The 26195-nt window shown below is 37.7% G+C and overlaps 1 long non-coding RNA gene across 3 annotated transcripts in view; it reads right to left on the minus strand.

Moving 5' to 3' along the window:
- The window catches only part of LOC141572760 (uncharacterized), a 325193-nt gene that overhangs the window by 239636 nt on the left and 59362 nt on the right, over positions 1 to 26195 (minus strand). For all 3 annotated transcript variants that reach the window (XR_012498226.2, XR_016019093.1, XR_012498227.2), the window contains exon 2: positions 17767 to 17846. This is a non-coding gene — a long non-coding RNA (uncharacterized LOC141572760). The remainder of the gene's footprint in view (positions 1 to 17766; positions 17847 to 26195) is intronic.

Here is a 26195-nt window from a genome sequence, read left to right on the forward strand (position 1 = left end):
GACACAAGCTACAGTTTAATCCAAACATGCAATAATGTTGGCTTGAAGAAGACCAACCTATGTCATTATTTTTATACTTCTAATGCCTATATTAATCCTTTTAATAATACCTTTATTATTATTATTATTATTATTAATACTTGTTGGCAGCTGATGTTATCATTAAATGACGCATGCACAGTTATATTCCAATCTTAAAATTCATTCATTTGGCAAATCTTTCTCAAATGTCGAATAGGTACCATGAACTTTAGAGGATGCTTTAGCGATACAGAAGGCATTGAACTGGAAATCAAGAACCTTACAATGGACTCAGCACCTTTTTTTATCTACTAACTCCCATATATTCAAAGCACAAATATTTAAATACACTAGCAGCCTAGTTTTTCATGATACCTGTAAGCAAAGTTTATCTCTTAAGGGACAACCCTTGTTCTATTTTCAGTGTATCTTAACCATACTAAGAAACCCAACCCACATAATAAGATTTCTATTTCTAAAACAGTGGTGAATATGATGCCTGACTTTTTATTTCTAAATGCAGCTAAGTTCTAAGCGTTCCTATGGAGGAAGAAAGCCCACAGAAGAAATTACTTGCTTTTTTGTTCTTTAAAATGTCACATCCTCAGGTCATACTTTCCACCATGAAAACATGTCCGATTGTTGACATGCTCCACTCTAGCTGACATGACACAATCACGTCAACCCCCTGAATTTAAAATTGAAATGTCTTTTCTCTTCTTTCAGAAAAGAGAGAACCACCCTGTGATTAAAACTTCCCACAGTTGCTTTTAATGTGCTTGAACTTTAAAAAAAAAATAAAAACAGTTCTCTATTTTTATCAGAAATTATCCTCTCCACAAACACTGTGGCTAGCTCTAGAAGTGGGTGGTGAGTTGAGCTAGTTGCACAGTAGCTTCCCCTTTCCTCCATTTCCCCACTCTTTCCAGGACTACAAGTAGTCAGCAGCCTTTGAGGATTTCCTCCCTTGTTCCACTGCCCTCTCCAAAGGCTCATTCCTTCCCCTTTTCCACCTGTGGTTTCCCCCAAATTGCTGAACTGCACAGAATGTCCTCTTCACCCCACATTAGTTGCCGTAGGAAATTGAGTCTCTAGATGATGTGTCTAAACAATATACTTGCTCAAATCCGCTCAAACAGGAATATCTCTGAATTGCTTTTGAGGTCGCTATGTGTCCACCTATAACATAGGCTTTATTAGGCTATTGGCATTATTAAATGACATATTGAGCATCTATATTATGCAAGTCACTTCTCTAGGACCTGCAGGAGAAAATTTATGAAATGACATCAAGACTGTCCTCTAGGAACTCATAGGCTAGAGGAGGTTGATGCAAGCCTACATAAGACCTCATACTGAAACGCTACTGATGTACGAGAACAGAGAAAAACATAGGGCAGAGGGACTGGCAGAGCCAGGAAGAGAGTGGCAGTTGTTGACATTGGCAGGAAAGATTTTATTGATATTTTGAGATTCGGCTAACTAAAAGATCAAAAAGCACGACAATACTGAAATAAAGTAAAGGGGGACCACAGTTCCAAACAAATAGAATACAAATTGGCATTCTTTTTTGGAATAAAGATTGGTCTAACAATATCTAAGTCTTTATAGCTCTTTGGGAAATTGCTGAGAAATATAATAAAGATTCATACGAATCAAGTTTTATATCATATTCATTGAGCAGAATAGACCTAGAACTACTTGAGATAGAAGAAAATAAGTTGATTGAAATGTATTAACTATGAGGTATCCACAGGTCATTTAAACGGATACGTCTAGAAGATACCTAGAAAAATTTATGACAACACGCTGCTCCCCACATAAAGGTACACGGGGCAAATGGAGAAAAGAATCTAGATTGAATATGTCTTAGACTAAAATTAACATTTAACAGAAAGGTAGCTGGAAAATCCCCGACTACTTGAAGATTAAACAACACACTTCTAAATAGCACGTGTGTCAAAGAAGAAATCTCGAGAGAAATTGAAAAATATTTTTAACTAAATGAAAATGAAAATACAATTTATCAAAATCTGTGGGATTCAATGAAAACACTGCTTAGAGGGAAACTGAAGAAAAGGAGGAAGATCTAAAATCAAAAAACTAAGCTTCCGCGTTAGGAAACTGGAAAAAGAGAATTAAATCCTAAGTAAGCAGAAGAAATGGAATGATAAAAACGAGATCTACGTAGGCTTTCATTCTGTTAAAATTTTATCTCATGACCATAAATTTTCTCCTGAGCATGGCTTCAGCTTTATAACATAAGTTCTTATATGCAGTGTTTTTCTATTGTGATTTTCTACATACTCAGTGACTTCAGTTCTCACTTTTCTCTTTCACTTAAATATTGAGTTGTTTTTGTTGTTATTGTTGCTTTTAATTCTAGATGGTGGGGATTTTATTTGTGTAACAAATTCCTAGTTTCAGTGTATTGTGCTCTATTAATACATTATGTACTTTTTCTAGTTTATAGAATTTATTGAGGCTTTCTTCTGCCCAGATGTATGTTTGTTTGTTTTTAATATTCCAAAAGCATTAGACATGAGATCATCTTCTCTGATTTCAAGTAAAAGAATTTGTATACATATACATTGTTTAAATGTCATCATCCTGTACATTTTTAAAGAAGGATGCATGGATTTCTTTTCTTGCATTTTTTAATGTCTCAGATGGTCTGTCTGTGTCCTTTATAATCAAACAACTTGGCTTGGTCCAAAATTCTCAAGTTCTCAAAGAACAGTTTCCTTTATAACTTTCTCTTCTTTGACTCATTGTTTTCCTTCTGTGACCTCTCATTTCACAAAAGTAATATTGCCTTTAATCTGTTTGATAATGCAGAGAATTGTATGTTTGAAATGGTTTTTCTATTTGTGGGCATAATCCTTATTCTGATGTGAACTAATCATCTGCCTTAAGCAATAATAATAACAACTTGTTGAGCACTTTCTACATGCCACTTTTCATGGAGTAGCTCCTACTCTTCTTTCTTTTGTCTTCGACATCTGTGTATCGAGCCCATGCACATTCTTTACAGAAAATAATATCTTTGAGTGGTATCTTTTAGGACTAGCTGGGATGGTGTGAGAGGAACCAGGGAGGAACACCAGGACTGCCATGTATCTTGAATTCAAAATATATTGCCTCAGTACACTTTCTCACTAATTCTGAGGCCAGGGTGTGTCTCCAATTACATGCTCCCTGCATTCAAGTTGCTTAACCTCCATGTTTTCTGTCCCCCTCTCCCAACACAGAGTGAGGAGGTAATCTTGCTCAGGTGTTGCAAAGCATCTATGAGTACTGATAACAACTTAACTGACTATTCTAAAAACAATGTATGCCTTTTTTATAACGTATGCATTTTTACGCACACGTACATAAGCTTATTGTAAGTTTGATTAATATAAAGGACGTATAAGACACGATTTACAAAATAATAACAGTAAAAATAATCATAAGGTCCATATAGACAATTGATTCTCCCAAAATACTTTCACTGAGTTTTGCCAAACTTGTACCCAACCTATGGCTGAGACTGACAAGTGTGGTTCTGACCTGAATGTTGGATGGCATTTTCATTTATGTTAATAAGTAAGATGCAGGTGGAAGAGCAAAGATAGATGTCTGGGAATTTCACTTCTTCATCGATGACTTCAGCGACTTACGTGCTGAATCAGATAATAGATTCAAACACTAAAAGGACACTTCCTCCATTGTTTGTGCTACAGACATGACACTGTTAATTTTAATCAGCGTTTTTAACATTTTCTCCACCACTTTAAGTCTCAATAACAGAAAAAACAATAAATCAAGTGCTGATTTTTAGCATTTGCAAATTTTCCTGGTGTGATACTCCTACCATGGCTGATTTCAAACTACCAGGGTGATATCACTGACCAATGGGTTGGGAAGAAATACACACGAGGGCACTGTTATATAACATCTTCACCAATCCAATGAAATTGATGTATGTACATCAAGAACATAGATAATAGCAAAATGGGGTCATCAAGGAGCGATGAGTTTTGAGTACTTATTACTTTTGCTTTTAACATAATTTAATTCATTGTAAGTTTATAATTTAATTTTTAATTATGAGACTGTGTAACAATCGACTTGCAAAATTTCGAAAATGTACTAACTGGCTTTGGAGAGCCAACATGAGCTGGCTCCAGCATACCGTCATCACAGCTGCCTAGGATTCCTCCAAGTCTGTTTGCCTTCTAACATCTTCCTACTTCATAGTGGTCAGCCCACAGTGATGAAATGGTATGTCTGAGCCATTCTGTGTTTACACCCTGACCCATGTAAACCTGAATTCAATGACCTTCCTGCAGCCAATCCAAACCACTAGATTGTCGTCCCAAAGAGAGAGCCTTGGCGGAGCTGTCAGGACAGGGCACCAACTTGTAAAGACCTCTACTTACTGCCAGAGATCATAGATGTACGTGCCAGCACACTGGAGCTATCTCAGTTTGGTCCTAATTTCACTGTCGTTGGCACCTATACTTTGTTGTCATGGTTTGTACGGTTTGCATGTACTTAGTTTCACTGAAGATGGTCTTTCTCGTTTGTTTTCCATCATTGTTGTTTTTTATTATTTCAAGGAATAAACAAGGATACAAATACATCTCCTCTACTATCTTTAATCAAAAATCTTCATTTGGTCTTAAGTATAAACATTTTTCACATGACAGCCAATTTCCTCTTTACAAGCAATGCCCTTGAGATACATAATCTAAAAGAGGTTCCATAAGGAAATTAAGTACGTCAGTACCCAAACAAATGTCCCTCACAAGAGAAAGCACTGAGTATATACAGGATGGTTACAACAGTGAAAAAAAACATCTCTATGGTAGGACGTTTGCCGATCGTATACAAATGTTTAAAGAAGCAGATCTTTTTTTTTTTTAATCCTCAGCTGAAATGCATTATACACATTGTTAAACGATAAGGAAGGAGGAACTGTCTGCATGTGTTTCCCATATAAATGGAAGAGACAATTTTTAAGGAGGGAAAACAAGGACATTGACTCACTATCAAGTCATTCCAAAGTGGTGAATTCTGCGGTATTTATTCTGTGTGTGTGGAACATTTACAATTAAAAAAAAAAAAAAAGGTCCACATCATCTGCTGAAAGGAAACATCATGGAACAGAAGAGCACCAGAGGAAAAACAGAGACAGTGTTTCTTCTAAAAAAATTAAAAAGTACAAATTTGATTCAGAACACTTTGAGATCTATCCTAATATTTCACATGAAAATACTTGACCAAATGCCCATTTTGGCATATATTTGCTCTTCAAAATTTGCCTCCAAATAAGAGACAAGATGACCTAGCACAAGATACAGGGAAAATTTTGTTCCTGGGAAGGACGTGGAAGGATACATGAGGCAGCAATGGCTCATTGAACGTGAAACTGCTTATCGGGCCAGAAGTCGGCTATCTTCCCATAGGAAGTCGTAGGAGGGGAACCCTGGCAAGTGTTATCTTCTAAGCGAGATAGATGGTCCCTGGAGCAGCACTGACTCCATCAAGTTTTCACTGAAGAGTTTCCAGATAAATAATATCTTTCCACAAATAATTTGTTCTCTAAAGGCAGCCCCCAGACATGGGAAGAAGAAGGAATGGCTAAGGGCTGTGGAATTTTCTGAACATGAACTGTAAAGAATGTAAATCTTTGTAATTGACAAATGAGATCACTTTGAAAAAAAAGCGAATATCTAGCACCAGGGCTAGTGCACAAGTAGGCATGTTTCTGGAGCCTCAGAAAAGTGCATTCTCAAGATTAATGTTTACATCTGTTTCCAGAGGCTTCATGCAAAAGTTGACACTTTTGTACAAAGAACACCCTGGTGCTGACTTGTGACACGAGGCAACATGACCCTGAATGTACTAGGGACTCACACATCTGTGAGAAACTTGTGCATATATGGTGCAGCCCCTCACGAAAACCTGCAACCTTTCCTTCCCTCAATATTTGGAGGCTTAGAGTAAAGAGAGAAAATAAAGCAAAATAAAATGTGAGAAGAAAGTAGCCTAATATATACAAGGAAAACCAAAAGAAGACTGGTTTATGCCAGCAAGCCATCTGCATGGCTGAAGTCTTCCTCAGGCAAAAAAAAAGGGGGGGGGGGGGGGGGCCTTCACTGTTCCTGAATCCACTGCTTCCTCTTCACAGGCTTGCTGTGTAGGGCTAAGTTCAAAATGGCTCTCGGGAATTTGTTGCCAATCCTATGGTCTGATTTTAGCCTCTATTTTCCCCTTTCTTTTTAAGACCCGAGGATGTAAGTATATATCAGTGCTATAACCTTGCCAGCGTTCACTGGAATGAGTCAAAGGGACCTGGCATTAAATCACAGGGATTTGAGTTGCTAATAAATACAGCAGGCCCCATCCATTGTTGATTAATTCTGACTGAAATCTAAACACCAAACAACAAACACTCTTCTGAACTGCTCTGGTACCCATTAGTTTGATGTGTTTATTAGACAGGGCTGTGTTCTTTCAAGTTTATTAACAACAGATTAAAAATCTGCAAACAAATCTAGGATTCTTTTCATGATTTAAAAGCACGGGTACCATTTACTAATGTTTTTAGGGTTTGACAGTAAGTCCAAGCAAAGCTAAAACACACCATCATGTCAAGTTAAGATCTTGGTATAAAGTATAAACAGTTATTGTCAATGTGCAGCTCCCATTATTCAAACAAATAATCAAAATTTCTGCTTAATTAACTTTCAGAATTGTCATGTTTTTAAAATCCATTCTTGAATAGACATTTAACTGACAACAGAAGATGAAATGTAAAAATCTTTACTAGTAATATGATTTATTGCATACCTTTAAAGATTATAGAAGTTAATAAGATATTCCCATGGTATTGAATTATATTTATCATATAACGGAGTTCCTGTAGGTTAATTCTGAATTGGACCAACCAACACATGGTCATGGATATGCTGTATATGATTTATTAGCAATGCTTGAAAGTAAAAAAAAAAAAAATTACAAGCAAATGTACAGTGTGCAAAAATAATCAATGGGGCCTCAGTATCAAGGACTCAAGAAATCAAAAACAAAAAGTACAAATTTTAAGTTTTTTGAATATGTTAACTCTGACTATAATGCCTGGGTGAATCCTTGAAATTTTCTAAGGTGTATACTTTTAACAACTTAGTGGAAGACGCAGAAGTCCCAGAGAGTCTCAAAAAGTCCAAGTTACTGTTATTTCAAGTTCATCAGTGGAAGCAAATATACAGAGAAACACAAGCCATATATGAAGCCCCAGGGAAATTACCATAAAGAAGATTTACCTTAATTCAAGCTGTCTAAAAACTACAAATAGATTTGACTGGCTTAAAGACTATATATTTATGTCCTGTTAATAGTTTTTGCAAACCATGTAATTTTAAAGAACTCTTAAATAATGTGTCAAGGGGAATAATTTTCAACTTTTGGCTAAACAGAAAACTGCTCACCAAATATAGAGCCTTGGGAGAACCATCGTGTCCTAAGGTCATGCGAGGCAACATCTTGACTTGAAAAGCTTTCCATAAGTGCATCTGCCATTGCATTATAAAATATTCCAATCGAAATCTGTCACTGTGACATCGAGATTTCCCCCGGAGTTTCCCAGACCACCAGAGCTCAGCTCAGCAACTCCAAAATTAAATCATTACCTCCTTTAATCCTAAATCATGTCCTCTTAATTTTTACAGCATGTAAACTACTAGCTTTTATTCTCTGCTTTTTTATGAATGCATAATAGCCATAGTAGTGAAGATCAGAAGACTAGTATAACAGATTATAAAATTAGTTGGTCTATTCAACCCAAAAGTTACCATTACTATAGTGGTCTTGGTGGTGATTATGATTATGTGAGCCAAGAGTAATGCTTGATTTTATGGCATCTATAAACAAATCCTTTCTACCAAAGGGAAGCATTATAAACATTTCAAAGACCATGTGGTAAGAAAAATACAACATTGCACCTAAAATGTTAAGATCCATATTCCTCATTAAAAAAAAAAAAAAAATCATTTCTATGGTGCATCTAGTATGTGCTCCCATGAATAATTGATTGGTTGATAATCGATTGAGCAGCGAGAAGAAAAGAGGAGAGAAAGGGGTGAGAGAAGAGGGGAGGGGACGGGTGAAGTGGGGGAGGAACAAAGGAGAGGAAGGAAAAGGGTATATTGAAACTTATTATAGCAACATAAATCAAATAATATTTTCAATCAATGATAGTCAATCAAGAAAACTGAAAGAATAAAAGGATAAATGACACTGGTTACCAATAAAGAATGACTAAACATTCGACTTCTATCAACTGGAAAGTTAGCTCTTTATTAAACTAAACCTGGCATTGTCAGTTTTTTAAGGAATAGATTGATATAATTAGTATCTCATCTTTCAGGATAAATGTGGAAAAATGGGGAACTTTATGGGAAATTCCTCTAGTTTTCTTTGAGCCTATTTGAAACAAAATTCTTGTACCATGCAATAATTACATGACCCAGAGAATCTTTCAATTGTGTGTACAGCTTCCTCCTGAAATTGCACTAAGCAGGATTACTAGAGAGTTCTGTTCTCTCACTGGAAACAGGAGTCTTCTTCTAGATCCAGTAACTATTTTTTGGGTACCTACCATGTGTGGAGTATCATGCTACCAGCCTCGAGGTGTTATTATCAACTGCCACCCTTGCCCTTTCACCAGGTTAGTATTTAAACCATCACTTTGAGCCTCTGCTTTGACACTTCACACATTCTACGTTTTTTGGTGGGTGCCCAGCCAAACATATAAAACAGGTACACATGAAGACACACTGTCATAAAATGTAAGCATATTGAAGACCAAGATGATGAAGAATGTGTCAAAAACGAAGAATCAGGACTTATAATAGCTTCCAAATTCTCTACTGTAATACAAGAAGCAAAAAGAAAATGAAACGATGGCATCAAATTTCTGAAAGACAATTATTTCCAACCTGGAGATCTGTGCCAAACTCTCAATAAAGAATAAGGATAAAATAAAAATATTTTCAAGCACACAAGGTCTCAAACCAGGTATCTTTCATGCACCCTTCTCCAGACAGGTACTGAGAACTGTGTGAACCAAAACAAGAGAGCACACTAAGAAAGAGGAAGACGTGGGTTGCCAGGAAACAAGAGGTCTTACATCAGAGAGAATTGCAGAGTTCACAGTGTGCGAGGAGCCATCAGAAATAATAATGGTGGGAGACGCTCCAAGAAGATGACTTCCACAGACTGCGCCCTATGTTAGAACATACCAAGAGGGGAAGTAGAACAGTGACCTAGCTTGCAGTTGGTGAGAACGCAGAAAACCAATCATATACGCATTCAGAAAACCAAGACAATTGTTAACTCCAGGGAAAATAAAAAGTTGTGCCAGAAGGAAAGAGCAATCGTAAAATACAGCATGACTCAGTGAATAACAGCATTTACATAAACATAAGAACAGCTACTCCCAATACCCACCTAAGTAAAAGTTCAGATAACTGCATTGAAAAAACGTAGGCCCAAAGTGTGTGTGTGCGTGTGTGTGTGTGTCCATGTGCATCTGTGATGGAGGTTGTTGGGAGAGAGCTAAAGTCTCCTTACCCTCAGAGGAAAGTAAGAAAAAAATGCCAAAACCTGAAATATTAAGAAACAGCAATAGAAATGTGCCATTTTAAGATGTGCAAATAAATACAAAGAATCAGCTTGCTTTGTCGAAAACAATGGCCTCTGAGAAGGGAAAAAAACGAGGGGAGAGTTTAGTGGGCAAATGGTTTTGTGTTAGAAAATTCATAGAAAATGGATTCTTTCAAAGATATACTGTATTACAATTTTGATCAAAAAAAAAAAAAATCCCTAAGACGATTACTCTATGTGGGTCTATAATACGGGACACCTGAACACTGTCAAATTTAAATACTTTTATTCTTCGCCCATTTTACAGACTAAAAGCGATCGAAGGCAACCCCTAGGCCAGGACACCTGTATCACAACGAGCTCAAGGTTACACTGGAAAAAGGGAGGAAAGTGAAAAGCATTACCACATTTCTCTTGGCCTGAATACCACCTCCAGATATGCTGCCATCTGATGACACATTACTGGTCTTTACGTCTGACACCACAGTGAGTATGAGAAATGTACATGACTTTCCCTTCACACTGACGTACCAGAGTTTGCCAATGAAAGGCACTTTTCACCACTTTGGGCATCATCAACTCTTTCTCACAGTTGGTAAGAAACTTCCTGTCCACCAACTGGTTTTTCCTACACTATTGCTATTGCCCTGAAAGTATTTTTCTCACCCACTCCTTCATCCTTGTGGGGTGACCATGCAGCACTAGCGAAGCTGATGCAGAGTTCGGGTGGGGAGGGTGATGATGCCCTCTGGATTTCTCTTGACACAAATCATTTCATATGTTTCACATTTAAGGAGGTTGGACTCCATCACTCATTCAGTCTTTCTCAAGTTCTGCTATGTTCTGGTGCCAGAGCCCATAATTACCATAAAACAGGTTGATTTCAGGCCGAATTGCACTGGAAAATGACATTTTGCATTTTTATTGGCACTTTGAAGAGAACATACTCTTCTCCAGTTATTGTACTTTTAACACTAAAATACTGAGAAATAGTCTTTCCATATGTATTATAAGAAAAAGATATTTAAAATTTAAGATTTATTCCCTACTCTTGTGATTTTTATTGGCATTTTAAGCAAGTTCAGTACCCATCAGACCTAGGTCTAGTTACTTTTATTGATGCCATATAGACAACCCATAATCAAAACCACCAGCCAAATTGCTATGTCTCCTCTGCTTCTGCCAGAAAATTGGCAGAAAATTCTCATTTAAAGCTTGCAAGAAAAACCCAGAAGAAGCTTACAGAAATCCTTTATGCTATATTTCCCAGCAATTGAATATATTCCCGCTTTTAAAAACTCACTTAAATTTTACTTCCCCCAAAGTGTGAAAACCAGGTGGCACCTAAGAACCCCATCCCCACTCTGGTTTATCCTTATAAAAATAACACCCTGATATTTTGCAACAAATAGTATAAATCCCTTTTGACCACACTAGTAAAATGTTATGTTGGAAACCATGAATATGGAATATTGATTTTCCCTCCACGCATGAAAGGAAGAAATTGACTAGAGCATTAATCTCTTTCTGCTCTGTATACTCCCCTAAGAAAATAGCTATTCTGCCACCCAGTGTGGTACCGTTATTGTTTTTGTGTTCCAAACTCGCCTGCGTGTTCTCTTCCTACAAAGGATGCTTCAGTAAGCTCAAGCCACATTCTGAAAGAATTCTTTGCAAGTCTGGGAGTTCTCAATGTTCTAGAATGGTCCATCCCTCGAGAGTGTTGATGAGCTGAAAACTGCTGAGGACAGATAACTGCAATGATGTTAGGAGGGAAGATGATGAAGACGATCCAGAAATACCAGCAGAAAAATGTGGCTGGAGCAATGAGAGGTAGACATAGCACAAAAAGCTTCTGAGGGTTAAGAGGAGTAAGGAAGAGGAAGGAGAGTTTCATTAGAGATCTTCAACAGAGTGGTTTGAGTGGAATGGAAGGGTGATGTGACTGCAAGGGTTTAAGAAGGGCTTGTATAGACTGGAAATGGAGGAAGCAAATATAGGCTTCCCAAGTTCCCATACATGTTCAGCCTTCCTCGTTTGAAGGACCTTCTGAAATCCTACTTCTTTCAAGAAATTCTTTTTAATAGGAAGAAGAAAAGAGGAACACTCTTGTTTGCATTTGCTCAAACATCACCGCAGACTGTCACGAAATGTTAGAATATTCTAGAGATTTCAACATCTTATTTATTCAACATTTGTTTCACACAGTCAGATGCTTTCAGTCGGGCAGCAAATCAGAGAAAATATTTGTGGTTCTAAATCATTGGTGATCAAATCAATAAGCCACTACTATTCGGGACTACTCTAGGAAAGTTGACTGACACACAGCCTTAAAAGAATGCCGCCTTCAAAGCTGAGCCAGTTCTGCTACTCGCTGTACGGCAAAGGGGCCCACCACGTGCCACGCTCCATCTGCTCTGCCATTCACAGTTCTTGGCTGGGTCACTCTCTCAGCTCAAACACATTTCAGGTTTCCTTTACCTGCACAAAAAAGTGAGCGTGCTGAAGCTTGTCCTAATGGGTCCTCCACAACATAGCCAACTTTCCAAAATTACTTAAAAAGCTTCCAATTCTGTCCAACTGACATACTGTTTCTTGTGCGGTTCCCACCTGAATGAAAGCCAATCTCCTCCTTCATTTGTACGTATTTCTATGGGATGCCTCTGCCTTATGCCCATCGTTTGACCATAATTGAGAGATTATAGCAAAAATGTTTAGGGGGTACCCAATACATTTTCTTTTTTCTTTCTTTCTTCCTTTTTTTTGAAAATGCCCTCAGTAGGAATTTGTTAATGAGCTGTGACTGATTATCTAAATTCCTATTATGTCTTCTATGGGTCTTGCAGGATTACTTTTTGTCTGTTTATCCTTTTTCAGATGTTATCTTTTTTCTTCTTAATTTCAATTTCTTTTTAATTTTAGTTCAAGCTTCCTAGAAGTAGAAAGTCTGTTTACTGACATGCAAAGCCAGCACCTTGAACTATTAGTCACCCCATAAATACTTCTGGATAATGATGACAGCTCATTTTTCTTAAATGAATTAGTATATACAATGCATGCAATTAATTGAATTATGAACTTATCATAGGATTAGCAGACAAGTCAGTCAAAGGATTACGTCGATGCTGATTATATAAATATGATTCTACAGGAAAATACACTTTCTGTTTATTTTTAAAATTCAGTGCCATCTCCCAATAACTTTCCTGTTTCATCCTATTTCATATCACTACGAAAATTATGTCTGGACTTCAAAAGACAACCTAACCGTTTTAAAGTTCATATTTTTTAAATCCAATATTAAATACAAGTTAGTGGTATGCAAAATAGCTACGTCTCCTCCCGTTTAGACAAATCGTATTTTCCACACAATAAAATGTGCCTCTTGTACTTTAAGGAATATATATAAAATGTCTACTTCTTTGCTTCCCAATAAGTTCCGTTTTCTGGAAACATATATAACATCGTGGTCTTATTTCTCTAAGTAGCTATATAATAATGACATAAACATCCCTAATGCACATTTACTATAGAATAGCACTGTTTTTCACACTAAAAATAACTGCTAGTAAAGTTGTGCAAATTTCAGTGATTGCTTCCAAAATTTTTTGTCAACATTTTCAACTACTCTGTTTCATGACCATAAGGTTTTACACCAAAGACGTTTGGAAAGAAACTGAAACCATGTGAATCAAAGAAGATGGGAACAGGAATAATGAAAGTTGACTGATGTGAAACCCACAACTCTCAGAGTTTTAACCAAGAAGCCGTATAAGACGACTGTGCTTTCCCCTGCTCCAGCTCCTGCCTCCCTCCCTGCGCACTATTGACACACATCCCTACCCGTCCCTTCTGCAAGTTTCCGAGGTTGTTACTAGACTGAAAATTCTTACCTTCTTCCCACCTCTTGAGAAAATGAGAAAACACCAACCACCTGGGCTAGTAATCACCAGTACTGTTTGCAGATAGCATTCAATTACTATTGATTGATTCTACAAACTTCAACCGAGGATTAATTTTTCTTGAACATAAAAAAAAAAAAAAAAAAAAAAAAAAAAATTTCTTGAACATTAGCAAAGCTTGCCTGTATCTACACAACACTACAAACCAGTTAATAAAATTTAAAAAAATAAAAAACTTCAAACAATCAGCTATTTTGTCCATGTGGTAACATAAAATGATTTTTCGCTTTCAGTAGAGATTTTTGTTTTCTTTTCTTTTCTTTTCATTTCATTGACCCAGAACTGGGTATCACGTAGACATAGGTTAAAATAATAAAAAGTAAGTATCTTCTTTAAGGTCATACAAATAACTGATGGAATTCAGATAGTAAGACAATAGCAACTATAGAGGCTGCTCTATACACAGCCTTACAGGCAAAAGTGATACAGTGGGATTTAATCATCTCTAAGTTGAACTCAAAAACAGGGCCAAGACTAGGATGCAAAATATAAAGCAGTGCCAAAAAATGTAGTAATCAAGAGAAATAATGGCTTGATGCAATATTTTTAGAAATGTACAAACTATGCCCCATCGACTAGCTGCTTCTTTTTTAAATAAAAGTTTGTTGGAACCAGAGCCAGAATTAGGGTGAGGCAAATGAGGTAGAATTATTCAAAAGCAGGGTCTGAACTTGTCTTCATTTAAAATTTTGGTAGTGTTCATCACTGACTATTTTGGTACTGATATTTTTTTTATAAATATTGCATTAAAATAGCATTTATCTTCATTACTGAGGTTTTTGAAACCTGTGCCTCAATGAGTGCCTACAAGCCCACAAGCCTCCAAAAAAATAAAACTAAAAATAAAACACTAGGAAAAGATGCAATCCGTACATAATAAATTATTGAAATTAATGGTTAGCAAGTAGCTTTAATATATAATGGATATTAAATTTTATTTTAAACTTACAACTCACAAGCAGCCTTATACTATAAAAGCTCTATGTAGGAAAACCATCTCCATAGGCAAGATAAGAATGTATTAAAAATGTTACTAATAAAAGACTGACAGATCCAGCAGCTAGTTCTTGGTTTTCCTGCGTTCTTGGTATGACTGAATTGCAGTGAATCTGGCCATTCCCTCTCACAGTCAAATCTGTGAGTGTTAGAAAATGCAGACTGGAACATCTCAGTCTGCACCCACCTCTTGGTATGCCGAGAAGGGCAGCCTGCTTAGAAAGGTACAAGTCGTTTCAAGCATATTTTAAGTTGAATGACTGGCCTTTCTTAAAAGACAAATCCTTACTGGACTCCTTGGATATGCCTGATTTCCCTGCTTTTGCTTCTGTCCAGAGCTGGCTTTCCCTGCCCTGCACAGGTCATTCCTGTGGAAGTGATCCACACAGAAGGGAGTAAGGTGAGAACTCTAAGGTCTCCTCTCCCAACCGGAGGGGAGGGAGTCTGGGGGGTTGTGAGATTTGAGAGCTAGAGCTCTTGAGAACACACTCCCAATTTCTCCTCTATATACATGCATGGTCCCAACTGATAGCTCTCTCTTTCGGGTCACCTACCCTTGTTAAAAACTCCCCTAATGCACAATGCAACGTTCTAGACAGTAGTGTTAATTAGTATTTATTTATTGCACCAATAAAATCAACTCATGATAGAATCATTAGCACTAGAGCATTACTATCGAAATTACATCAGTTTCTGGTGAATAAAGGAGCATGTGTGAGAAACCGGTGAGACCCCTCATCTCTACATAGAGCTGAGGGGAAACTAAAGGAAAGAACGTTAAGGCAAGGGAACCCCACATCTTGTCCCAGCAAGACAGAAAATGTGAAAACGTCCTAAATAAAACACAGAGCATCTTTACTTATTGATTTATTGATGCTCATTCAGTTGCCACTTACTTTTTACCTTCTAATATCTGAAAAGTAGATATTGAAAGGGTAGAGTGAAGAAAGAAATCTCTCCAGCAACTAGGTATAATGGTTCCCAATAGATATCTTCAGCGTCTAGTTCAACCATGTGTCCAAATAACAGAACAATAATTATCTAGTATTTCATTATTATACAAATTTTCTGTAAAGCTTACAGGCACATAGCAATAGGTAAAATAAAATTTCCTCTGGAAACAGTTACCATTTCACATTCTACAAAATAATTATTCTATTATTCACATCTCTCAAATGCAATCAGCTTTACTTTTCCAACCTGACTGAGCTCTATCCTAGGAAGTCTGAAAATCAGAAAAAGAGCCAGCACTCCCCTAACCGTACAGATAGTGAAAATATTTTATTTGAGTTCTAGGATATCCAGACCTATAACTTTCAGTAAATTTACCTTAATTTCTCACCAATATTTGTCTTCATTAATATAACTTGTTTGTGCTTTTAATCTTTGTGACTATCTATATGAACCTAGTGAATGACAAAAAGCATGGAGAAAGGTAATACATTTATTTATGCTGCTGTTACCGTTTTAAGTTAAAAAAAACAAACAAACAAACTTGCCACAGTCTAAATGTCCATCAACAGAGGACTTGCTGAATAAACTATGGAATAGCCATACAATGGAATATCCATACAATCCCTCGGTGGTCTCCAGAATACATTATTAAGGAAAAAAAGGTGGGAGGGAAGTGTGTATAGTGTGGTTCATCTAAGAAAGGGTACATATAAATTTATATATGTCCTTGTTAATAATAATAAATGAAAGATTAAATCATCATTTTTTAAAAAATGAACATTGATGAGGGCGGGAGGGAGGTAATAGAGTTAAAGAGATAGGGTAAGAAGCTAGACTTCTTTCAATATACCTTTTTTTGTAGATTTGACTCTGAGACCACATAAACACTTCACATAATTACAAAATGAAGCTACATTTAAAAAAAAGAAACCCTAGAGATGAAAGGAAACAAATACAGATGTGTATCCAATCTGTGGCAAAACCATACAAGGAGGGATTATTTCAAATAACCCTGAAACATAACAATATGCCATCAGTGAGGTAGAGTCTAAGGATTTAAAAAAATGTGCAAAAACAAAACCAAAAAACTGCATTTTTTTAAATAATAATTTCATTGCTGGTAGTATTGGTATTGTCACCCTGAAATTATTGTGTGCATATTGTGACATAAAGGACATAATGACATAAAGGAAATGGGTTGTTATATTGGTGTCATTGAGAAAAAACTGGATTTTCAGCATGAGAAAAAACAAAAGCTCTAAAATCAGAGGCAGTCCTGTGGCCCTGGTTTTAAATTGCATATATCAGAATAAACTCATAATGTAGTTGTTTTTTTCAATCTGTATTTCTAACTCTGTTTTTGTAAAGGCTAGAAGCAATGGCCAACCCAACTGCAACAATCACCCCTAGTGCCCAGATTGCATGTTCTTGAAATACCACAGGCCACTAAACAGAACCAGGGGCTTCTTGGAAAAACAGTTCATTTCAGATATGAAGCAGGAAACATACAAGATGATTCTGGAACACCTCATCACACACAAGAAGGCCAGGATACTACCAGAGACTCATATAATCATATCAACAGCACAAGAGATAGCTTGAATATACCTCCCCCACCCTCAGCCAAAGACGGACCAATTTGAGCATCAACAAGAATAACTGCAAAAAATTGAAACACAATTTGTGACTACATAACAACAACAACAAAAACGTTCATGCATCGCCGCTGCAGAAAGCAAAGGAAGCAGCTCATTATTCTGACAACCGATAAACGCAGAGAAAGAAGCAATTTTTCTGCCTGTCCTGTATGAACTGAACCTCATGACAGCAACATATTTGAAAAGAGGAAGTGTCTCTGTATAAAAATATTACAACTAATAAATAAATAATAGAATAATAGCATTATCATTTTGCAGCCTGTAATGAATTAATGGGTCTAGCACTATACTATCCAATATGGTAGCGACAAGCCATACCTGGCTACTTAAATGTAGTTAACCAATTACCAATATAGCACTTATCCAAAGTCTGCTTCAAACAAACTATAAAATAAATATTCATAAATTTTATAACAATTGCGAAAATTTGAACACTGGATATTTGCTGATATTGAGGAAACTATTGCTAAATTTGGTTAGGCATAAAAGTGATATATGGGGATATTTTAGAGCATCTTTACCTTTAGGCACACGCTGAAATATTTATGAATGAAGTGATGCAATGGTTGGACTTTGCTTCAATACGACATGGATGTAGGACCTTGGGGGAAGTAAAAAAAAAAAAAGAAATAAAATTGGTTATGACTTACATTGGAGCTGAATAATGTGTACACGAGAATTCATTTTTTTCTCTACTTTTGCGTGTGTTTGAAATTTTCTATAATAAAAGGTTTATTCAATTTTTTCGTTGCATCAGCCAATTATCATCCACTGTCATATAAATCTGTGAATTGCAGTTGAAGTAGCAACAATCTATACTCATTCTTCATCTGTGATGAAACAATTTATACTCCAAATCTTGGTAAAGCTCATTGCAACACAAATCTCCACTTTGGGTGCTTAAACTTTATATTAAGAATAAGGTTTTTTTCCCCAAATAACAAACAAAAATATTCAACTTAATTAGAACATTTCTCAATAAAAAGGAAAAAAAAAAAAGTCAGACATTACTCTTAATATGACACCAGTAGGGGGAGATAGATGCTGGATTTCCTCTAGGAAAATTTTTTTTTTTTCAAGAAATAATCCATGTTTAATCTAACAATCGGGACAACATGAGGTGGGGGATTCTGGGAGGACACTCTCCTATGTGTTTTTGGTGAAAAGCATGTCTCCATCCTCAATTCTTTCGCCTTTCACTCCCAAGAAAGGAATTGTTCACTCTACATCATTAGAATCCATTTTCCAATCTAAATGTCCATTCAAATTACAGTAATAACCTTGCTCATCTTTCTGCTCCTGTCTTATACGTCCTTAAGGGCCTTTTAGATATTGTTCAAAGATTTTTTTTTTAAGTAACCTTTTTTAATCACCCACGTATAATTCTAATTTAACATTTGGGTTAAGCTAGTACTCTTATAAATAATGTCATTCACTTATACAACTATTTCTTGAATGTCTACTATGCTCAGGGTACTATGGTCAGTGCAGGGGTTATCATGAAGAATAAAAATTAGTTCCTACCCCCTAGTAGTTTATAGTTCAGTAGAAGAGCATAGCACACAGTAGGCTAAGACCCCTAGGGAATGCACATGATAGCATGGGAGCCCATGGAAAAGAAGCCAACCATCTTGGAGAATGATTTCCCAAATGGAATATATAATTACACCTTTCATTTATTCATTAATTTGTTTAGTTACTCAATATATATTTATTTTATCCATTCAGTAAATAAATATTGAACATCTTTTATGAACAAGATATGGTGTCCTCTTGATTCGATTCACCATAAATTCTTCTAGCTCTGGATAGACCATCTTCGACAGAGTGGTTTGCCTGTAATAATGAACAGTTCTAAACAATTTTTCTTCATTTTGTCAAATTGGCATTTTCAATATAAATTCCTCCTTCACTGGAAAACCCCAGTGGTATTCAAATATTACTTCTGGATATTTTGTACTAATTTTAAAAAATATTTTACATTGTATCCTTATGTGAGACTAAACACATGCTATAGTTACACATTCTCTTCTTTAATGATTACACAATTTCTTATGGTCTTTAACCAATTCATTTAAAATAGTCCTGTTGTCAAGACCATAACTCCACAGAAAAGAGTTCTCTGTTAAGGTTCTCCTTCTTCACTAAATCTGAGTTAATTTACAAAGTTTTCTCCTGGTCAGTAAGGGGAAAGTTTCTCTTCCAGAAATTATACCCTTGGGTAAGGGCCTTTTACCACTCACTCTGTATTATCCCCAAGTATTATCTCCTTCTCAACTTGAGCCATAGTCCACCACCAGCAGATAGCAAACTATGCCCATAACCTTTCTATTTTGTGAGAAAATCTGAGTTACAGAATAGTCCCTACGAGGCCATGGTCTTGGATATTCAAAAAGTTCCACAAGGGGCTCTCTCTTCCACTACTTTTGCTATGTCCCCAAAAGGCTCCTCTACGTAGACTTCCAGTCTAGTCTCACCTCCTTCCTTCCTCAGGTCCAAGCTGATATTTCACTGAGATTCCAGGGTGAGTGAGTAAGGGATCTTTACCCATTTGCCCCCAGGCCTTCCATTCCCAGGCAGGTCAAAACGGTGTCTGAGCAGCTCAGACACCCACCTCAGTCTGCATCTCCCTGAGTTGTCCTTTCAACAACTCTGATTAGCCTTTAAACTGCTTCTAGACATTCAGCTCCACACTCAGTTTTCCTTTCTCCAAAGTGCTTTCTGAATTGTTTGTTCCTCTTCCTGTGTTCTGTTTATAATTTGCCATTACCCTTTTGTTACTTTAGCCCCTCCATTATGAATTACTTCCATCCAGTTCTCTCAAGCTTCCTCCTCTCAAAGTCTCACTGACACATCCTCTTACCTTCTCACTGTCCTCTGAGCTCTTGAACCTGCTGGTCTAGCGCACAGGTCGCCTCCCCCTGACAGACCGTTTTCGTAGTTAGGTTCCCACATACTCCTCTTGGCAAGTTCCAGCAGTCACCAGACAACAACTTTCTAAGGGCTGGTTTTCTCCCCCAAAGACCATGCCTCTGAATTTTTCCATTTCTTTCATACTGGCCATTCATCTACTAGGACCTAGTGTACACAGTCCTTTCAAGTGTACAACTACTTTTACTACGACAAAAGGGACTGTTAGGATACAAACCATATCCAAAGGAGTGAAGTGACAAGTATATCATTCCGTATGACTTGGCTTGGCAGAGCCTTAAGCATTAATCTCTTCCAAGCCCTCTCTGTGTTGGCAGCATTGCTTGTCATAGGCTACTCTCCTAACCCTGATCCTCGGGGGTCACTGTCCTCACTGGTTTCTTCTACTTCCTGCTGCAGGTGGTGCCACTCCCTGGAATTGTTGGGTCCTTTTCTGTCTTGATTTTAAGGTCACTTGTTCAGCCTTAGGTCATAACTGTCCTTCTCAGATCGCATGCCTTCAGCAGCATCTCACATTTATTGGTTCTTTCCTAGTTCCTTCTGAACTTCTTTGCTATTCTTTTCAACAAATGTCTTGCTTTTAACTCCCCAATATATTCTCCATTCACTTCCCATCAGTTCATACTGGTTCTCGTTTCTCTCTCTCTCTCTCTCTCTCTCTCTCTCTCTCTCTCTCTCTCTCATTTTTATTATCTCTAAAAGTTTCAACCTTATTATTTGCAACTCTGCTACCAATATCCATAACCCCTTTGATGAAAAATCACCTGGCACATTAGCATAGTGAACTTTCAACCACCTCCCACTCCTGAATTCTGATCAGAGATCTGACTATACAAATATTTTCTTTTACCTTAATTACCTTTGTTTTTAAAATATTCTATTTCCATGTTATCACATCTAATTCATACATCACAGCGTTCAGTAGTATATTTTCATATATATATACATACATATATATATATATATATATATATATATTTTTTTTTTTTTTTTTTTTTTTTTTTTTTTTTTTGAGAATCCCTTTGCTGTAGTTCCATTATTATAATCTGGGTACATGATATAAATATAGTGTAGGCATGCATATTAATTTGGAATAGATAAAAAACAAACAAACCCTGGAGCCCTGGAGTGAGTTACTCACAGGGTCTAAGTCTGCTCTCTAACCTGGGGTGCACATCCAAACCACCTGTGGAAGAAGCTCTGCCTCTCCCTTCCCTAGGGGTTGGGGTTCAGGACCTCCACGGGGAGCTCAGAGCCCCTGATCTAAATGTTTCTTGAGATAATGACACCTGTAATCCCAGTAAAGGTGGAGCCTGCAATGTCATCTCTGTGAACTAATGCGATAAGATTGGCCTCTGACTTTGCTTTTCTTCTGTGATGCTGCCTCTCTTCACCACAGAACTGTCCTTCACCTGTGTTTTCCCACGCCTGCAGAGTCCCATCCTGAGTTCTAAAGTACACTAATGTTTAGATGGGCCTGCGAACAAACAAACGATTCCTCTCTACCAAAGGAAAGGGAAGGGTGGAGGGCGTCATCACACTCAGCGCTTACATTGTGTTTAGTCATGCTATTTATCTCCTGGGATGTCTGAGGGTTTCTTTCTGCACCCAGGATGGCCCTTCACTTATCTGACATCTAAGTCTTGTTAAGGTGGAGATGGCTGCACCAGGATTGAAAAATGTTCGTGGGGAAAGAAGTCTCCAGAGAAAATAAAAGCAAGGAAAGTTCCCAAAGCCCTAATTTGGTGATGCGACCTTCATTGGATGACCGCGTCTTGTCTACGGAATGTCCGGCATCATTCATCCTTAAACTTTTCTACAGTCAAATTTACTCCCCCTTCATTCATTGTAGGAGACCGAGCTCATTGAGAGAAAAAAGGGGGTCGTTTGTTTCTTTGTTTGTGTCGGGCCCCATCTCTCATTATTCTACTCCTTATCGCGCCCTTGTTTTTTGTTTTTTTTCAATTCTTTTCTCTTTTTCTATGTTGTATATGCAGTGAGCACAAGGGAAAGAACTTCCTTCTCTTCTAAGAAATAGCAAAGGATCTTAAGTAATTATGCATCTGACATGTGTCACGGGCTCTTGTTCCATTTCTGGCATGGTTGTTAATTGCTGGGGGTTCTGGCATCTCTGATGATTTCTAGCTACATTCCCCACAAGTGGGGGCAAGTGACTCCTTAAAATACTTGAGAAAGTATGGGGTAGAAAGGCCTAGGGCAACAAATGTGGTTTAATCCTCATCTAACCATCTCTGTACCCAGGAGAAGCCCCTTACGCCTGAGACTCAGTCTACCCCTCTGTAAAATGGAGATAAAGACCTGCATGATGGGTGATGAGGATTTTACACACTGTCCGTTAAGACTTAGCACAGTTCCCATGCCATGGTTGATGGCAACATCATCACTATTCCTTACAATTCTTCAGTGTCATCAAGCATCTTTGAGACTCACATATGAGCGTCACTATATGCTTTTAAGTTTAGGAATAAAAGAGTTTCACCAACAGTTCATGGCCGAACACTTCACATAACCGATCACAGAGTCACACCACTGCCTATCACACTGTCACAGAGCTCTTATCGAGAGGATATGTCGTATGAAAGAGACCAGCTACATGGGACCATTTTACATAACTACGCTGTTTTGTTTTTAGCACTGAACTACTAATATTTGTTAGGCTGAATGTTTGGTTTGGTTTGGTTTTCTATTGCTTGCAGCTGTTCCAGGAAAAGGAAGGAAGGACGCCTCTTCCTCTGAATACTGAAACTTTAACTTGCCCTGAATTTTGAACAGAAGGCAAAGAGGAAACATCATTTACCCACTCCAACTCCATTTTTGTGCATCCCGATAGGCTGAGTGGCCCCTTGCCACCATCTAGCACAGAGCATGGACCTAGAGCTAGAGAAGAAGAAAGCTCCCTAATAGTCGACCTCCCTGGATACAAAAGAAAGAAATATTCTAAGAGCCATTCATCCACTCATTTCCAAGTAAAAAGCCCCAGAAATTGGGAGAAAAGAATTTAATCTGCATTCTTTTACTTCACAACATAGTTCCAGACATGGTCTTTGGCTTTATTTTCACAAGAAGTCATGTTGTTAATGTATCATACATACTGCATTTCAATGAAAGCATTCAAATATGAATTATCTAAGATAACAATGATGTCTAAATATTAATGTCTAACATATAATTGACGTTTCTATTAATTTCCAGTTGTTGGAATTTCTGTTTCCTCAAGGTCTGTTCTAGTTCCAAAATTCTCCATAAAGACGACTCTTAATTCAATTTCTTTGTATTGCAAAGTAGGTCAGATCTTCAGAGAGGCCCTTCCTCCCATTCGGAGAGAAACTCATTGGGATGGAGGCCGAGTGTCTTCCCAAGAAGTTCACTCTCTGGTAATGATCAGAACGGTCACACGCACGCAGAGAGCACCTGTGCTCCAAGATGAGCATTTTACATGCAGTCACTTATTGAGTCGTCCCAACACCCTGTAAAGTCAGTTTTCATTTCCACATGTTGTAAGAGAGGCGTCAAGGAATGAAGTTGCTGCAGGTCACAATTTGGTGAAATCTGGAACTAGTAAAACCTACATCTCCCTGACTCCGAAGCTTGAGTTCTTTTCTTTCTGCCACACTACCTAGAATAAAAGTGAAATGTGTAAACAAATTACTCTGCCTGGCATTTTGAGAAGCTAAGAATACAAAGTGTACCCAGAGTGAGTCAGGAGCAAAGCCTGGGGTTGATACCAGCAGTCCCAAATATCCGAGAGCCATGTTTCCACTGACCTTCACAATGTTTGACTTTAATTCAAATTAATTGCCAACCTTTCAAACTATGCAGAAATCACATAAAAAATCAAGATTGAGAAGTTCTACTGACAAGCCAGAATAACTGGCAACCCTGGGCCCCACGTTGCCACATGATGACTCCGAGGGAAGCTGAGCAGCAGAGGCCCGTTTGGACAGGGCACTGCGGCTCCCAGACACCACAGCTAGCTCTTCGCTGGCTTGGCTGGTGTGCATGAGCCTCCATTACTCTACGCATTCAATCAAGAGAAATCAGAACAGGGAATCGTTTGAACCTTGTACACATACAGTGCGGAAGTTATGCGTACCTTTTCCTCAATGGTGTTCTCTGGGGCATGACTCAGAGATTGGAAGGGTTTGGAGAGCAGCCTCAGGCCTTCGATTAAAATAGTTTTGTCCTTGGTTACTACCGGAATAAACCTGTAAGCAGACAGCTGTTTTGTGCCAGCTGAAATTCTAGTCTTGGGTGGGAGGGCAGAGGTTTTTGACTTCGGATGAGAAACAGGCAGAAACAGAGTATATTCTTATGCCAAGTTCCTTTCTTTATTGTCATGGAAGCAAGAAGAGAAATGTAGAAAGGGGGAAAGCTTTGCGGGACCAGTGTCTCACGCAGACTTTGTGCTAGGCGTCAGGAGCTGCCCAGGATTGTACAAACACTTGTACAGGAAAACCATGGCTATAGAAAAACTCCTAAAATTAAAACAGAGCTGGAAAAGAATAAAGACCATGCATTTGTCTTTAAACTCAGAAGTGGAACCCCTGGGATTTGGTATTCTATAACAAGGCTGGAAACATTATTAACATTAATAAATAAACATCTGGATTGACTTGCAGTCTAAATTTAAGTGTCCTAAATATTTTGGCTGTATTATAACTATATTGCATTTTCCTAAATTCTCCAGTGTTTCTTCTGTCCTTAGCTTACACTTCATTTTCTTTGACTCTTTTAACTCAGGTCTTGTTTTCCATGAAAATGGACCTTGTTATATAAATGTTTAAGCACCAAATGTCCACAAAAAGATATGGAATTGGTCTTGATTTCATCCCTCATATTTGTACAATGTGGGTCCTTTTAATTGAAACCATACAATCACACCATTTGCTTCTCTTTCTTTCATTTAATACTCCGTGCTATATATAATACTAAGAGTGCCAAAATTTGCCAACAAAATTTTTGTCGAGCTAAAATTAAAACCTAAGGCCATTATGAAGCTCTCTATTAATTCCATTTTTAAATGTAAAATTTAGGCAGTGTTAGCCCAGTTTGGAATAGTGTCAGGGAGAAAGCATGTAAAATATGGTGGCCTACACCAGATTAAGCCATAATCATTGTCCAGTTTCCTTTGGATCCTCAAGTAAGCTCTAGAAGCAAGAGTATCTGTGAAAGTAAAGGTCAGCAAAACACATCTCCACTGAGGAAAGTGCAATTAAAACCAATGCAAAATTCAATGAGCCAGCTACAGAGATTTCTACTCAAAAACACAATGGTTAGACCTAATCCGCTCCTCACCGCCTTCCTTTGAGGATGTCAGGTCCATGAACCACTGTGGCTGCCTTGAGCCTTTTTCTAGTTGTAAACCGAGAGGTTGCTATGCAAAGTCCCAATGCACGGAACCAGAGTTAATCATTCACAGGCCCTTTTGCTTGAAATAAGATGCTTTTCATTTCCCTTGGCTTACGTGAATAATGAAAAAAGAAAGCAAAGGAGATAACTGCACTGTTAAAAGATAATCCCTTAGCATAACTATTGTCTAGAAGGCCCAGCGCTACAGGCAGGCGAAAATCCAGTCTGCATTCAGCGACTACCTTGACATTTATTTATAGGAGATTATGCCATGACACAGCTTCAAGTCCTTTAGAAATGCTCCCATTCCCCAAGGCCTCCACTATATTTATATACAGGATCTCATATTATTTTTCCTGGTGTTATGGCAACAAAGATTCCAATGTTTACAGAGCTATCAAGTTCTGACAGGCCAAGCTGGGGACTTTGCATCACTGGCTCACATTAAAATGGAGCAGGGACCTAGGGAACCAGCACAGGCTCTGCTATCTGAACAGCTAATACCTGAGCTAAAGAGAGGGAGGAAGCAGGCAAATGGTGCTAATCAACGCACAAAGCCACTGTCCCCTGGGACTTTGGCCTCGTGATCCTGTGGTTTAGGAATATATTACAAAGTAGGCTGAACCTAGCAAGTCATATTAAACGCGAA

Source organism: Rhinolophus sinicus, chromosome 15 (assembly GCF_057876585.1).
Source record: "Rhinolophus sinicus isolate RSI-liver-muscle chromosome 15, RSI-T2T, whole genome shotgun sequence".
Classification (NCBI taxonomy): Eukaryota; Metazoa; Chordata; class Mammalia; order Chiroptera; family Rhinolophidae; genus Rhinolophus; species Rhinolophus sinicus.